The following is a 16,211-nucleotide window of genomic DNA, read 5'->3' on the forward strand; positions in this document are numbered from 1 at the left end:
AGGTGGCCCCTCCCTCCCTCCCTCCCTCCCTCCCTCCCTCCCTCCCCTTCCTTCCTCCTTCCTTCCTTCCTTCCTTCCTTCCTTCCTTCCTTCCTTCCTTCCTTCCTTCCTGTTTGGTGCAGTGGTTAAGTGTGTGTTCTCTTATCTGGGAGAATGGGGTTTGATTCCCCACTGCTCCAAATGCAGCTGCTGGAATGGGCTTGGGTCAGCCATAGCTCTCGCAGGAGTTCTCCTCGGAAGGGCAGCTTCTGTCAGAGCTCTCTCAGCTCTCTCAGCTCAGGTGTCTCTTGTGCGGGAAGGAGATAAAGGAGATTGTGAGCCACTCTGAGACTGAGATTCAGAGAGAAGGGCAGGGTATAAATCTGCGGTCGTCTTCTTCTCCTTATCCCCACCATCCTCAATCTTCAGGGATTTTCTAAACAGAGGTTGGCAGCTCTAGTCGTTGGGAGGATAACATGAGGACGGGAAAACCATGCTTGTCACCTCGGGCTCCTTGGAGAAAGGATTAAAAAGGAACAGATAGACCCTGAGCTCCTTGCAGAATCTACGCTAGTGGTCGCTTTTTGCATTTATCTTATTTTTACCAGAGGAAATCCACTTTCCCTGTGTTATCTGGAAAGGCGATAGGCTTGAGAATGTCAGTACGAAATCTGTTGGCGGGTAGATCAGGCCTGAGCAGGCAGGCCCTGGGGGTTAAAGCAGGGAGTAGGAATGTCACCATCTGCGGAAGATCCAAGCGGGCAGCCGTGTTGGTCTGAAGCAGCAGAACGAAGTAGGAGTCAAGTGCACCTTTAAGGCCAGCAAAGTTTTATTCAGAACGTCAGCTTTCATAGGCTCCGGGCACACTGCGCGCTTGAAGCACACGAAAGCGTACGTTCTGAATAAAGCTTTGCTGGTCTTAAAGGTGCACTTGACTCCTACAGTGTAATAAATTGGAAGACCGTATGGTCTGGGTAGCAATAAAAGGTAATAAAGGAAAGGTCCCCCGTGCAAGCGCCAGTCGTTTCCGACTCTGGGGTGACGTTGCTTTCACAACGTTTTCACGACAGACTTTTTACAAGGTGGTTCGCCCTTGCCTTCCTCAGTCTTCTACGCTTCCCCCCAGCAATCTGGGGACTCATTTGACCGACCTCGGAAGGACGGAAGGCTGAGTCAACCTCGAGCCGGCTAACTGAAAACCCAGCTTCTACCGGGGATCGAACGTAATAAAAGTCGCCTGTTAATTGCTGTAGCTGAAGGTCTAGGTGAAACAAAAGAACATGTACTTTCTAGAGAAGTTATTGTCCACCTAATTTACTTTTTAACAGCATTCTGTACATCGGGGGTGGCCAATGGTAGCTCTCTAGATGTATTTTGCCTACAACTCCCATCAGCCCCAGCCAGCATGGCCAATGGCTGGGGCTGATGGGAATTGTAGGCAAAAAACATCTGGAGAGCTACCGTTGGCCACCCCTGCCGTAGAGGGTTGAAAGCATATGCTTGTCTTCACCAGGGCTTTTTTTTAGTAGAAAAACCCCAGCAGGAACTCATTTGCCTATTAGGCCACAAACCCCTAATGTAGCCAATCCTCCAAGAGTTTACAAGGCTCTTTTTTTGCAAGCTCCTGGAGGATTGGCTACGTCAGGGGGTGTGTGGCCTAATAGGCAACGGAGCTCCTGCTAGAATCCCACCCCTGCTTATAATGCAGCAGGATTATTTCCGACTCTGAATGAAACCCCGAAATGGAACAAAAAAGCCATCAAACAAGATCCGACAAAAAGCCAGTCCAGATTCCAGCGGCACATCGTTCAGTTGCTGTAGTTTTAAAGAGGCTCAAAGGTTGCTGCTAACTTAAGGCCCATGCACCTATTCATAAATCTGTGCCTGCTGGCCATAATTCCTTTAGCGCATCTGTCCCGTACTTTCTAACCTTTTGTTGCCATTTTATAAGTCGTCACGATTAATGCGTCAAGTGTGGCCAGATGTTGCTTGTTGATTTCAAAGACCCGTGCTTGGTGTTGTGAGGTTTCGTTAGCAGCCAAGGCATTTCTGAAGAAGGCATTTTGGTTGGATCCAGATGCTGAGTTCTCACAAGGGATTGGAGATCTCCCACTTTTACCACTGATCTCCAGATGACAGAGGTCAACCCCCCTGGAGAAAATTGAAATACGTGGAACATAACATAAGAGAAGCCATGTAGAATCAGGCCAGTGGCCCATCCAGTCCAGCACTCTGTGTCACATAAGAACATAAGAGAAGCCATGTTGGATCAGGCCAGTGGCCCATCCAGTCCAACACTCTGTGTCACATAAGAACATAAGAGAAGCCATGTAGGATCAGGCCAGTGGCCCATCCAGTCCAACACTCTGTGTCACAGAAGAACATAAGAGAAGCCATGTTGGATCAGGCCAATGGCCCATTCAGTCCAGCACTCTGTGTCACAGAAGAACATAAGAGAAGCCATGTTGGATCAGGCCAGTGGCCCATCCAGTCCAACACTCTGTGTCACAGAAGAACATAAAAGAAGCCATGTTGGATCAGGCCAGTGGCCCATCCATTCCAACACTCTGTGTCACATAAGAACATGAGAGAAGCCATGTTGGATCAGGCCAGTGGCCCCTCCAGTCCAACACTCTGTGTCACAGAAGAACATAAGAGAAGCCCTGTTGGATCAGGCCAATAGCCCACCCAGTCCAACACTCTGTGTCACAGAAGAACATAAAAGAAGCCATGCTGAATCAGGCCAATGACCCATCCAGTCCAACACTCTGTGTCACAGAAGAACATAAGAGAAGCCACGATGGATCAGGCCAATGGTCCATCCAGTCCAACACTCTGTGTCACAGAAGAACATAAGAGAAGCCATGTTGGATCAGGCCAGTGGCCCATCCAGTCCAACACTCTGTGTTACAGAAGAACATAAGAGAAGCCATGTTGGATCAGGCCAATGACCCATCCAGTCCAACACACTCTGTGTCACAGAAGAACATAAGAGAAGCCATGTTGGATCAGGCCAATGGCCCCTCCAGTCCAACACTGTCAGGCGATGGAGACTCAAGGCAGTATTCATTGAAACAATGTATACTTTATTGGAAACGCATAGCTGGATACAAAAGTTGAGACTGATACCTGGGACTGGGTGTCTCTTAGTCTTAAGGAATCTACTTCAAAGCAATATCTAAACAAAGCCGCTATTCTCAAAACAACAGGGAGTGAAGGTGCAAACTTTCACACGAGAGCTTCTGCTTATCTCTTTGCCTCTGGGAAGATGCTGGTCGACCGCGGTATCTACTAACGGTCGCATTCCTTTGCTCCTTTTACAACCTAAACAAAGTTAACACTTCAAACGTCCCCCCCCCCCTTTGATATGCATGCTAGCTACAGTACAATAAAAGGCTTTGGGGTTAGTATGAAAAGTCCATTTGGTTAGTATTCTATAATTTTAATATGATAGAGTTACAGAGCCTGACAAACACTCTGTGTCACAGAAGAACATAAGAGAAGCCATGTTGGATCAGGCCAGTGGCCCATCCAGTCAACACTCTGAGTCACATAAGAGAAGCCATGTTGGATCAGGCCAATGGCCCATCCAGTCCAACAATCTGTATCACACAGTGGCCAATGTACACACACACACACACACACACACACTGTGGCTAATAGCCACTGATGGACCGCTGCTCCATATTTTTATCCAATCCCCTCTTGAAGTTGGCTATGCTTGTAGCTGCCACCACCTCCTGTGGCAGTGAATTCCACATGTTAGTTACCCTTTGGGTGAAGAAGGACTTCCTTTTTATCCTTTTTAACCCGACTGCTCAGCCATTTCATTGAATGCCTGTAACGTACTGAGTCAGGAGACGTTGGTAGGGCAACATGCTTTAATGGAGGCACGTTACAAGAGAGAGAACACGCGGGCCGGGTCCCGCTTATATACAATTCCCGGAACAACCTTCCTGGCTGGCCAGCCCAATCCTGGCCAGTTAAACTTCCCGCCACAGCCTGTGATGGGCGGGGTGTTTTGCGCCCTGTGCAGAGTCGCCTGGGGGCAGCCCAGTCGCCTCTGCACATGGCCGCGTTTGCCTGGTCTAGCGTCATTGCGTTATATCGTAATGGCATCCTAGTGATACACTACAATGCCCACGAGTTCTTGTGTTGTGAGAAAAGGAGAAAAGTACTTCTTTCTCTACTTTCTCCATCCCATGCATAATCTTGTAAACCTCTATCATGTCACCCCGCAGTCGACGTTTCTCCAAGCTAGAGAGCCCCGAGTGTTTCAACCTTTCTTCGTAGGGAAAGTGTTCCTTCCAACCCTTTAATCATTCTAGTTGCCCTTTTCTGAACTTTTTCCAATGCTATAATATCCTTTTTGAGGTGCGCTGGCCAGAATTGCACACAGTATTCCAAATGAGACCGCACCATCCTGGGGTCGTTTTGTAGAAAAATAGGTGGTGGAGCTCATCCAGGGATTGTTATGCAGCTGCATCTACTGATCAATGGGCAAGGTGGGGAGGAGGAGGGGGAACCCTCAGAAAGGTTCAGGAGCTGCCCTCCTGTGAGCTCCTGCTGAAGCCGAGGCCTGGTAACATCACATAATAAATCGTATAATCGCACAGCTACAAAAAGTCCATGTCGAATAGCTTCCGTTCTTCCGTGAGTTACTGCCTCTTAAAGGGAAAACCAGGGGTGGAATTCTAGCAGGAGCTCCTTTGCATATTAGGCCACACACCCCTGATGGAGCCAATCCTCCAAGAGCTGACAAGGCTCTTTTTTGTAAGCTCTTGGAGGATTGGCTCCATCAAGGGGGTGTGGCCTAATATGCAAAGGAGCTCCCGCTAGAATTCCACCCCGGTGGATAATCCCAAGGCTAATTCCGAGATGCAGCTTCTGTGATTCTTTACTCTCGTCCTGCTTGAGTCGTAATGACTTCAGCAACATGGAAAAGGAACAGAACACTCAGCCAAATAATAAAGTTCCTCAAGAGGAGAGAACGCGCCACGTCTAGAACTCGCTGGCAGTTTCAAAGCCTTCCTCTGCTCACTCTCTCTCTCATAAATCAAACCAAGTCTTTGTGGAGCCACAGTGTAATAATCAATCATGTAAACAAACGTCAAGTCTTCTCTTCACTGTAACGGCTCTGAAGGCAAGATGTTACTTATGTGATGTTACTTATGTTGATATTGTGTTCTCTTTCTATAGCGTTGTGTTTTCTGGTGAATTTTTTCCATTTATTTGAATATTGTACACCGGTTGCTGTATTTGTTGTATCCCCTGGAGAAAATGGCCACTTTGGAGATATTGAAAATATTGGATTTATACCTTGCCCTCCATTCTGTATCTCAGAGTGGCTCACAATCTCCTTTACCTTCCTCCCCCACAACAGATACCTTGTGAGGTAGGTGGGGCTGAGAGAGCTCTTCCTGAAGCTGCCCTTTCAAGGACAACTCCTATGAGAGCTATGGCTGACCCAAGGCCATTCCAGCAGCTGCTAGTGGAGGAGTGGGGAATCAAACCCGGTTCTCCCAGATAAGAGAACTATGGCTGACCCAAGGCCATTCCAGCAGGTGCAAGTGGAGGAGTGGGGAATCAAACCCGGTTCTCCCAAATAAGAGAGCTCTGGCTGACCCAAGGACATTCCAGCAGGTACAAGTGGAGGGGTGGGGAATCAAACCAGGTTCTCCCAAATAAGGGAGCTCTGGCTGACCCAAGGCCATTCCAGCAGCTGCAAGTGGAGGAGTGGGGAATCAAACCCGGTTCTCCCAGATAAGAGAGCTCTGGCTTACCCAAGGCCATTCCAGCAGCTGCAGGTGGAGGAGTGGGAAATCAAACCTGGTTCTCCCAGATAAGTCTCCGTGCACGTAACCACCAATTTTCCCTCTAAGCTGCAGAGTCTTGTGAGCAAAAATTCTACGTTGTGAGCTACTGGCATTAAAGTGGTGAGCTACCATATAAACTATTGCTCTCTGGGGCCATTTTTCCGGAGCGAAGACAAAAATGCATGAGCTTGAGTTTAAAAATCTGTGAGCTAGCTCATGCTAACTCAGCTTAGAGGGAACACTGGTATGCACTCCACCAAATGAGCAGTTACCTTCCTCTCCTTCAGCCTCTTTCTTGTCTCCTTTTTCCAAGTTTTGTTAGTGTTAACTAAGCATCTATTTCAATAAAAAGCCACTGATGCAAGCCTTGCCTGTTTTTAACAGGGAGAAGAAGGAATTGTAGGAGCCCGTGGCCCAGTTGGCATGATGGTAAGATAGGGTGGCCAATCCCCAGGTGGGGGCAGGGGATCTCCGGGTTTGGAGCCCCCCCCCCCCCCCGCTTCAGGGTCGTCAGAAAGCGGGGGGAGGGGAGGGAAATGTGCCTGGGAATTCTGTTATTCCCTAAGGAGATTTATTCCCATAGATAATCATGGAGAATTGATCCGCATGTATCCGGGGCTCTGGGGGAGCTGCTTTTTGGGGTAGAGGCACCAAATTTTCAGTATAGCATCTAGTGCCTCTCCCCAAAATATCCCCCAAGTTTCAAAACGATTGGACCAGGGGGTCTAATTCTATGAGCCCCAAAAGAAGGTGCCCCTATCCTTCATTATTTCCTATGGAAGGAAGGCATTGAAAAGGTGTGCCGTCCCTTGAAATGTGATGGCCAGAACTCGCTTGGAGTTGAATTACGCTTGTCACACCCTTGCTCCTGGCTTCACCCCCAATGTCTCCTGGCTCCACCCCCAAAGTCTCCTGGCTCCACCTCCAAAGTCCCCAGATATTTCTTGAATTGGCAACCCTATGGTAAGAGGGAGTTACGTGTGGTGAGAATTTGAGGCCTGTTTGTGGGTGCAGGGCAATGAAGGCCGACTGCTGCTCCTTCGTCTGAAGGAATGCCAGATTTTGGAACTTTAAAAACTGCTACTGCAGGATTTGGGGTGAAATTGGCTGTTTCTGTGGTGAAATATGAAGGGAGTTCCCAGCGCACCAAATTCGTCTTGAGGAGTTTTGTGCTCGGCTCTTACAGCCAAAGCCGCTTCCCCCTCAGACTCAGGAATGACAACATAGCGCAGTCTTTCCTTCAGAGTATCCTCAGCGTTGAAACTTTCTTTCACTCTCATGATTTCAGGGGCCGAATGGCATCGCAGGACTGAAGGGAGAAAAGGTGAGTAGTCAAGCGCTGGCGTTGTGGTTAGCTTTCCTAGGAAAAGGAACCCTTTGGTCTAGCCAGTTTGGTGAAGTGGTGAAGTGTGCAGACTCTTATCTGGGAGAACTGGGTTTGATTCCCCACGCCTCCCCTTGCAGCTGCTGGGATGGCCTTAGGTCAGCCAGAGCCCTCGTAGGAGTTGTCCTTGAAAGGGCAGCTGCTGTGAGAGCTCTCTCAGCCCCACCCACCTCACGGGGTGACTGTTTTGGGGGAAGAAGATAAAGGAGATTGTAAGTCACTCTGAGACTCTGATTCAGAGAAAAGGGCGGGGTATAAATCCAATATATTCTTCAGAGAGCCAGTTTGGTGTAGTGGTTAAGTGTGTGGATTCTTATCTGGGAGAACCGAGTTTGATTCCCCACTCCTCCACTTGCAGCTGCTGGAATGGCCTCGGGTCAGCCATAACTCTCGTAGGAGTTGTCCTTGAAAGGGCAGCTGCTGTGAGAGCTCTCTCATAGGAGATTGTAAGACGCTCTGAGACTCTGATTCAGAGAGAAGGGTAGGGTATAAATCTACGGTCCTCTTCTTGAAAACCAGTTTGGTGTAGTGGTGAAGTGCGCGAACTCTTATGTGGGAGAACCGGGTTTGATTCCCCACTCCTGCACTTGCACCTGCTGGAATGGCCTTGGGTCAGCCATAGCTCTCGCAGGAGTTGTCCTTGAAAGGGCAGCTTCTGTCAGAGCTCTCTCAGCCCCACCCACCTCACAGGGTGACTTGTGGGGGAAGAAGATAAAGGAGATTGTAAGTCACTCTGGTGGCTGGCTGGTGGCCACTCTTCTAATTCAGGGATTGTTATGCAGCTTCACCTGCTATTCAATGGACAAGGTAGGTGGGGAGGAAGAGGGGGAACCCTCAGAAAGGTTCAGGAGCTGTGCTCCTGTGAGCTCCTGCTGAATCTGAGGCCTGAGAGTGATGAATCTGACCAAAACTGACTTTTGTAGATTTCAGCCGGCACGTTCAGACTAGCTGGGCATATCTATACGAATGTATGAAATCGCCTTGCACTGAGTAAGCCCCTTGGTCTGTCTTGGTCAGTTCTGTCTAGTCTTACTGGCAGCAGCTCTCCAGGATTTCTAGCAGAGAAGGATCTTTCGCATCAGATGCCTCCTTGGCACCCTTTAACCGCTGCGGGGGAGGGGGGTTCCGGGAATTTGAACCTGGGACCCTCTGTGAGTAAAGCTAGTGCTTTATCACCCAAAGCTTAAACCCCATCCACCAGTGAGCTGAGGCAACATGCTTACGAACTGGACCAAAATATTAGGATGGTGATCTTACAGTCAAAAGCGAGTATTGTCTATTGTCTATTCATAGAATCATAGAGTTGGAAGGTACCTCCAGGGCCATCTAGTCCAACCCCCTGCACAATGCAGGAAACTCACAAACACCTCCCCCTAAATACTCAGACCGGCTCCCAAGGGTCTCAAGCTGAGGTTTTTTACACCTATTTGCCTGGACCCTTTTGAGTTGGAGATGCCGGGGATTGAACCTGGAACCTTCTGCTTACCAAGCAGATGCTCTGTCACTGAGCTATAGGCCATTTCATGGCTCTCCAGGGTCTCAGGCTGAGGTCTTTCCCATCACCTCCTGCCTGGTCCTTTTAATTGGAGATGCCGGGGATTGAACCTGGGACCTTCTGCATGCTGAGCAGATGCTCTATCACTGAGCTATAGGCCATTTCATGGCTCTCCAGGGTCTCAGGCTGAGGTCTTTCCCATCACCTCCTGCCTGGTCCTTTTAACTGGAGATTCTGGGGATTGAACCTGGGACCTTCTGCTTACCAAGCAGATGCTCTGTCACTGAGCTATTGGCCTCTTCATGGCTCTCCAGGGTCTCAGGCTGAGATCCTTGCCATCACCCCCTGCCTGGTCCTTTTAACTGGAGATACCGGGGATTGAACCTAGGACCTTCTGCTTACCAAGCAGATGCTCTACCACTGAGCCACCATCCTTTATGGTGGTCTCCCATCCAAAGACTAGCCAGGGCTGATCTTGTTTATGATTCCATCTGTTTTGTTGCTTATTTGATAGGGTGAAGCCGGCTTTCCTGGGCCCAAAGGAGAAAGGGTAAGGAGAAAAGACTGAGGACTGTGAGTGTGGGAATAGGTTCAGTGGCTAAACCAACTGACATAATCATCCTTTGGAGCAGGGACGGCCGAACTTGCTCAACACGAGAGTCACGTACAACAAACATATGTTCGAGAGCTGCAAGACATGAAGGGAGGGAGGAAAATAAATGGGGGAGGAGAGGTGGAAAGAAAGCAGCTTTAACTTTAAATGTGTTCTCCAAGCTGCTCGCTGGCTTGGCTTGGAGAAATGATTTAAAGAGACAAAATGCCTTCTCCAAACTGGCTGGCTGGATGGTGGAGGCTTCAAAAGCCACATGATATCAGTGAAAGAGCCACGTGTGGCTCCCAAGCTGGTGTTTGGCCACCCCTACTATACATCCTCCCTCCCTCCCTAACTTCCTTCCTGCCTTAAAGTTCCACATAATATCCTTGTTGACAGGTTGGTAAAATGTGGTTTGGATCCTGTCACCGTTAGGTGGCTCTGTCACTGGTTGACAGATCGCACCCCAAAAGTGCTTGTGAGTGGTTCCTCATCCTCTTGGAGAGGAGTGACAAGTGGAGTGCCTCAAGGATCTGTCCTGGGACCTGTTTTGTTCAACATCTTTATCAATGGTTTGGATGAAGGAATAGAGGGAATGCTTATTAAATTTGCAGATGATACTAAATTGGGTGGGGTTTCAAACACAGAAGAAGACAGAAACAGGATACAGGATGACCTTGACAGGCTGGAAAACTGGGCTAAAACCAATAAAATGAATTTTAACAGGGATAAATGTAAAGTTCTGCATTTAGGTAGGAAAAATCCAATGCATGGTTATAGGATGGGGGAGACTTGTCTTAGCAGTAGTCTGTGCGAAAAGGATCTAGGGGTCTTAGTGGATCATACGCTGAACATGAGTCAACAGTGTGATGCGATGGCTAAAAAGGCAAATGCTATATCAACAGAAGTATAACGTCCAGATCACATAATGTGATGATATCGCTTTACTCTGCTCTGGTAAGACCTCCCCTGGAGTATGGTGTTCAGTTTTGGGCACCACATTTTAAGAAGGATATAGACAAGCTGGAACGGGTCCAGAGGAGGGCGACAAAGATGGTGAGTAGTCTGGAGACCAAGTCCTATGAGGAAAGGCTGAAGGAGCTGGGCATGTTTAGCCTGGAGAGGAGGTGGCTAAGAGGTAATAGGATCACCATCTTCAAGTACTTGAAGGGCTATCCCAGAGAGGATGAGGTGGAATTGTTTTCTGTGGCCTCGGAAGGTAGGACCAGAACCGGTGGGTTGAAATTCAATCAAAAGAGTTTCCGACTCAACATGAGGAAGAACTTCCTGACCGTTAGAGTGGTTCCTCAGTGGAACAGGCTTCCTCGGGAGGTGGTGGGCTCTCTTTCCTTGGAGGTTTTTCAACTGAGGCTAGATGGTCCTCTGACAGCAATGAAAATCCTGTGAATTTAGAGGGAGGTGTTTGCGATTTTCCTGCATTTTGCAGGGGGTTGGACTAGATGACCCTAGAGGTCCCTTCCAACTCTATGATTCTAGGATTCCTTCTTCCCTTCCTTCCCGTCTTGGCAGCTCTGTAACATCTGACATTTCTTCTATTTGGCTCTTACATTAAGCGAGTTTGCCCACCCCTGGCATAGACCATCCAAAAAGTAGCCAAAAAATGAGAGCCCAACAAGGTCTTGTGGACAGAGGAATCCTGACACACAATGACCAGAGCTGTTCAGGAAGGAAGAACAGCATCAAAATAAAGCAACACCTTCTACACATATGAGGTGAGAATTGCTGCCATAGGTGCACCAGCATCAAGATTGCGGAGGGTGGGTGGATGGCCTTCAGCAAGCCAACAAACCAGGGCAACAAACCCAACAAACCAAGGCAAGAAAAGGGAGAATTCTTCAGCGCTTCCACTGCCTTTCTGGGGTGATCTGAGCGAAGGACGATGGCCCTTTTGCAGTCTTGGATGCCCAGTCTCTGTACCCTCTAGCATAGAACAGATGGTGAAGGGCAGGGCTCAGTTTGTGGCAGGAGCTCCTTTGCATATTAGGCCACACACCCCTGATGTAGCCATTCGTCCAAGAGCTTACAGGGCTCCTTTTACAGGGCTTGCTGGAAGCTTAAGAATATAAGAGAAGCCATGTTGGACCAGGCCAATGGCCCCTCCAGTCCAACACTCTGTGTCACATAAGAGAAGCCATGTTGGACCAGGCAGTGGCCCCTCCAGTCCAACACTCTGTGTCACATAAGAACATAAGAGAAGCCATGTTGGATCAGGCCAGTGGCCCCTCCAGTCCAACACTCTGTGTTGCATAAGAACATAAGAGAAGCCATGTTGGATCAGGCCAGTGGCCCATCCAGTCCAACACTCTGTGTCACATAAGAGAAGCCATGTTGGATCAGGCCAGTGGCCCATCCAGTCCAACACTCTGTGTCACATAAGAGAAGCCATGTTGGACCAGGCCAGTGGCCCCTCCAGTCCAACACTCTGTGTCACATAAGAACATAAGAGAAGCCATGTTGGATCAGGCCAGTGGCCCCTCCAGTCCAACACTCTGTGTTGCATAAGAACATAAGAGAAGCCATGTTGGATCAGGCCAGTGGCCCCTCCAGTCCAATACTCTGTGTCACATAAGAGAAGCCATGTTGGATCAGGCCAGTGGCCCATCCAGTCCAACACTCTGTGTCCCATAGGAGCATAAGAGAAGCCATGTTGGATCAGGTCAATGGCCCATCCAGTCCAACACTCTGCGTCACATAAGAACATAAGAGAAGCCATGTTGGATCAGGCCAGTGGCCCATCCAGTCCAACACTCTGTGTCACATAAGAACATAAGAGAAGCCATGTTGGACCAGGCCAGTGGCCCATCCAGTCAAACACTCTGCGTCACATAAGAACATAAGAGAAGCCATGTTGGATCAGGCCAGTGGCCCATCCAGTCCAACACTCTGTGTCACATAAGAACATAAGAGAAGCCATGTTGGACCAGGCCAGTGGCCCATCCAGTCCAACACTCTGCGTCACATAAGAACATAAGAGAAGCCATGTTGGATCAGGCAGTGGCCCATCCAGTCCAACACTCTGTGTCACATAAGAGAGGCCATGTTGGACCAGGCCAGTGGCCCATCCAGTCCAACACTCTGCGTCACATAAGAACATAAGAGAAGCCATGTTGGACCAGGCCAGTGGCCCATCCAGTCCAACACTCTGTGTCACATAAGAACATGAGAAGCCATGCTGGATCAGGCCAGTGGCCCCTCCATTCCAACACTCTATGTCCCATAGGAGCATAAGAAGCCATGTTGGACCAGGCCAGTGGCCCATCCAGTCCAACAATCTGTGTCACATAAGAACATGAGAAGCCATGTTGGATCAGGCCAATGGCCCCTCCAGCCCAACACTCTGTGTCACACAGTGGTCAAAAAAACCAGTTGCATCAGGAGGTCCATTAGTGGGACCAGGACACTAGAAGCCCTCCCAGTGTTGCCCCTCCCAAGCACCAAGAATACAAAGCATCACTGCCCCAGACAGTTCCAACAATACGCTGTGGCTAATAGCTACTGATGAACCTCTGCTCCAGATGTTGATCCAACATATGTTTCAGCTCTTGGAGGATTGGCTACATCAGGGAGGTGTGGCCTTATATGCAAAGGAGCTGTTGCTACAAAATCAGCCCTGGTGCAGGGTATATGCCCGGAAATCTAAAGGTTGCCAGATCTGGCCTGGGGAATTCCTGGAGATTTGGGGGCTGTGCCTGCGGTGGAGACAATCTGGGGAAGGACTTTGCCTAGAATCTGTGGTATACCTTAGAATTTACCCTCTGAAGTTGCCATTTTCTCCAGGATGGATGATCCATGTAGCCTGGAGATCTGTTGTCGTGCCAGGAGACCTCCAGGGACCCCCTGGAGCAGGGGTGGGGAACAGTGGCTCTCCAGAAGTTTTTTTGCCTCCAATTCCCATCAGCCCCAGCCATTGGCCATGCTGGCTGGGGCTGATGAGAGTTGTAGGCAAAAAACGTCTGGAGAGCCACTGTTCCCCACTCCTGCCCTGGAGGCTGACAACCCTACCGCCTGTCACCCCAGAGTTCGCAAGGAAAGGGCTGGCTGCAGTTCCTCCTGTTATCTGGTTCAGCATTCTTACCTTTTAAAGGTGTGCGGTTCGCACCGCTAAGTGGAACCCCGCAAGAACTGAGGCATCTACCCCGTCGCTTGGATTCATTAGGGAGCAAAGTTTTGCCCAGCTCCCCTCCCTCTTTAGCTGGTGTGACGGAAATGAAAGTTTGGAGAAACAAGAGTCGGCGATCCTGCTCTTTGAGTCATGCTCTGTTTCCAAGACGATGGCCAATTTGTCTCCGGGCGTTCCAAGAGAGCTCGGTGCAAGTGGCAAATGAATTCCCAAAGTCTGCGCACCCTTCAGGAATATGTAATGCCGTCTCCCAAGGAAGCGTGAATAAAAACATAAGGAGCAGGGAGGCGGATAAAACCATGTTCTGGGAGATCATTTACTTGAGGGTTTGTTTATTTGCAAGTTTGGACTACTTCAGTTCTTGCTTTGTCTACTTTAGGACTTGAGGGGTTATAAGCAGGGGGTGATAATCAGTGATCCAAGCCTTCTGTCGAACGACATTTCAGGTGTGCCCGGAATGGTCCCTACCCACTTACAGACCGTCTCTCCGTCTCCTGGGCACAGTTGGCGTGGAAGCCAACACAGTCCTATTCCTGCTGTTTCCAAAATCTAGAGCTTCAGAGTATTTGGGTATTTTTCTCTTTCAGAAACAGGAACCCGGGTGGGTGTAGCAGTTAGCATTCCAGAATCTGGTTCTATATATTTTATTGAAATTTTGAAAAGTGGAGGGGTGGGGGAATACAAAAGCAGGAAGGGGAAAAGGGTAAAAGTAAAATAGAATCAACATCGTTTTCCCCCTCCTGCATCATTAAAATACATAATGGCGCTCTCTGTTTTAAGATGTTTATAGCCTATAGGTTATACGAAATAGTTTGCTCCTATAGATTCAACCATATCAAAATGGGGCACACATTAGAAAGTGCAACAGTTAATATAAAAAAAACAAGCAAACTTTTCTTTTCAGAAACGGGAACCCGGGTGGATGTAGCAGTTAGCACTCCAGAATCCAGTTATATATATTTTATTGAAATTTTGAAAAGTGGAGGGGTGGGGGAATACAAAAGCGAGAAGGGAAAAGGGGTAAAAGTAAAATAGAGTCGACATCTGCGGTGGGGGGGGGGATTTCCCTGCATCATTAAAATACATTATACTACTCTTTGCTTTAACAAGTTTATAGCCTATAGGTTTAACAAGTTTATAGCCTATACTAAATAATTTGCTACTGCAGATTCAACCATATCAATTTATTTATTTATTTATTTATTTAGTGGACTTATATCCCGCCCTTCTCACCGAAGTGTCTCAGGGCGGCTCACAGCATAGTGATTCACACAATTCAATTTAAAACATTTACAAATACAATTAAAACCATAATTAATAAAACAAAGATAAGATAAAATCAGCGGTCTATAAAAGCATTTTGTTCCATCCAGAGGTGTTCTCATTGTCAGTTAGGTGTTATAGGCCCGCCGGAAGAGGGCTGTCTTACAGGCCCTGCGGAACTGCCCTAGGTCCCGCAGGGCCCGTACCTCCTCCGGCAGCTGGTTCCACCAATGGGGTGCCGCTATTGAGAAGGCCCGATCCCTGGTGGATTTTAGGCGGGCCTCCTAAAATGGGGACCACATTAGAAAGTGCAACAGTTAATATACAAAACCAAAAAAATCTAGAGTCTCAGAGCATTCGGGTATTTTTCTTTTCAGAAGCAGGAACCAGGGTGCCGTAGCGGTTAGCGCTCCAGAGTGCAGATTAGGATTGATGTCATGTGGGTTCAAATCCCTCCTGAAGGGCTTAACTGCACAGTTTATGGGTCTCCCCTAGAGATCCCCTAGAGACAGTGTGCATTTGCAATAAAAAAGGCCAACGCCATGCTGGGAATTATTAGGAAGGGAATTGAAAACAAATCAGCCAGTATCATAATGCCCCTGTATAAATCGATGGTGCGGTCTCATTTGGAGTACTGTGTGCAGTTCTGGTCACCGCACCTCAGAAAGGATATTATAGCATTGGAGAAAGTGCAGAAAAGGGCAACTAAAAGGATTAAAGGGTTGGAACACTTTCCCTATGAAGAAAGGTTGAAACGCTTGGGACTCTTTAGCTTGGAGAAACGGCGACTGCGGGGTGACATGATAGAGGTTTACAAGATAATGCATGGGATGGAGAAAGTAGAGAAAGAAGTACTTTTCTCTCTTTCTCACAATACAAGAACTCGTGGGCATTCGATGAAATTGCTGAGCAGTCGGGTTAAAACGGATAAAAGGAAGTACTTCTTCACCCAAAGGGTGATTAACATGTGGAATTCACTGCTATGCCAAAGCAAAAAGTATTATCAAACAAAGAATCTGCGATATAGAGAGACAAAGGGATCTAGAACAGGCCCCCTCTTTTTTAGCATCTACTGAGACCAAATATGTTATGAGGACGGCCAAGTACTTTTTTATTTGGAGGTACCAGCCCACAGAAGAGCCTTTACGTTGGCTCGATGTGCAGCTATGCCCTCAAAGGTGCTAGAAGGGAAATATAGAAAAGTCCCGTATGAAGACCGACGCTGTCCTTGTGCTATGGGAGAGGTGGAGTCGATGACCCATATGTTTTTTCGATGCCCTTTCCACCAAGTACAGAGGGATAGGTTTGTTTCCCCGTTTGTAGTTAAACCAATGGCAGACGCGGATGAGGCATGTTTGGAGAAACTTTTGGTGGATGCAAGTCCAACTATCTCTAGACAGATAGCCAAATTTTGCCATTATCTTGTGAAGTTCCATACTAAGAAACAAGAAACTGCATGTCTTGTATGACCTCTTGGAATTTTAGTTTATAAATGTTTTTATATACTCTGATTTAAAGGATTTATATAAATTGGAACTGAC

General features: G+C 48.2%; 2 long non-coding RNA genes across 2 annotated transcripts in view; both read left to right on the forward strand.

Annotated features, from left to right (window-relative positions):
• Positions 1 to 6,225, forward strand: part of LOC132576704 (uncharacterized) — a 21,757-nt gene extending 15,532 nt beyond the window's left edge. The window contains exon 3 of the long non-coding RNA XR_009555767.1: positions 6,180 to 6,225. This is a non-coding gene — a long non-coding RNA (uncharacterized LOC132576704). The remainder of the gene's footprint in view (positions 1 to 6,179) is intronic.
• LOC132575936 (uncharacterized) overlaps positions 1 to 16,211 on the forward strand; it is a 106,471-nt gene that overhangs the window by 77,138 nt on the left and 13,122 nt on the right. Inside the window, exon 2 of the long non-coding RNA XR_009555715.1 lies at positions 9,189 to 9,224. This is a non-coding gene — a long non-coding RNA (uncharacterized LOC132575936). The remainder of the gene's footprint in view (positions 1 to 9,188; positions 9,225 to 16,211) is intronic.

Source organism: Heteronotia binoei, chromosome 8, assembly GCF_032191835.1.
Source record: "Heteronotia binoei isolate CCM8104 ecotype False Entrance Well chromosome 8, APGP_CSIRO_Hbin_v1, whole genome shotgun sequence".
Classification (NCBI taxonomy): Eukaryota; Metazoa; Chordata; class Lepidosauria; order Squamata; family Gekkonidae; genus Heteronotia; species Heteronotia binoei.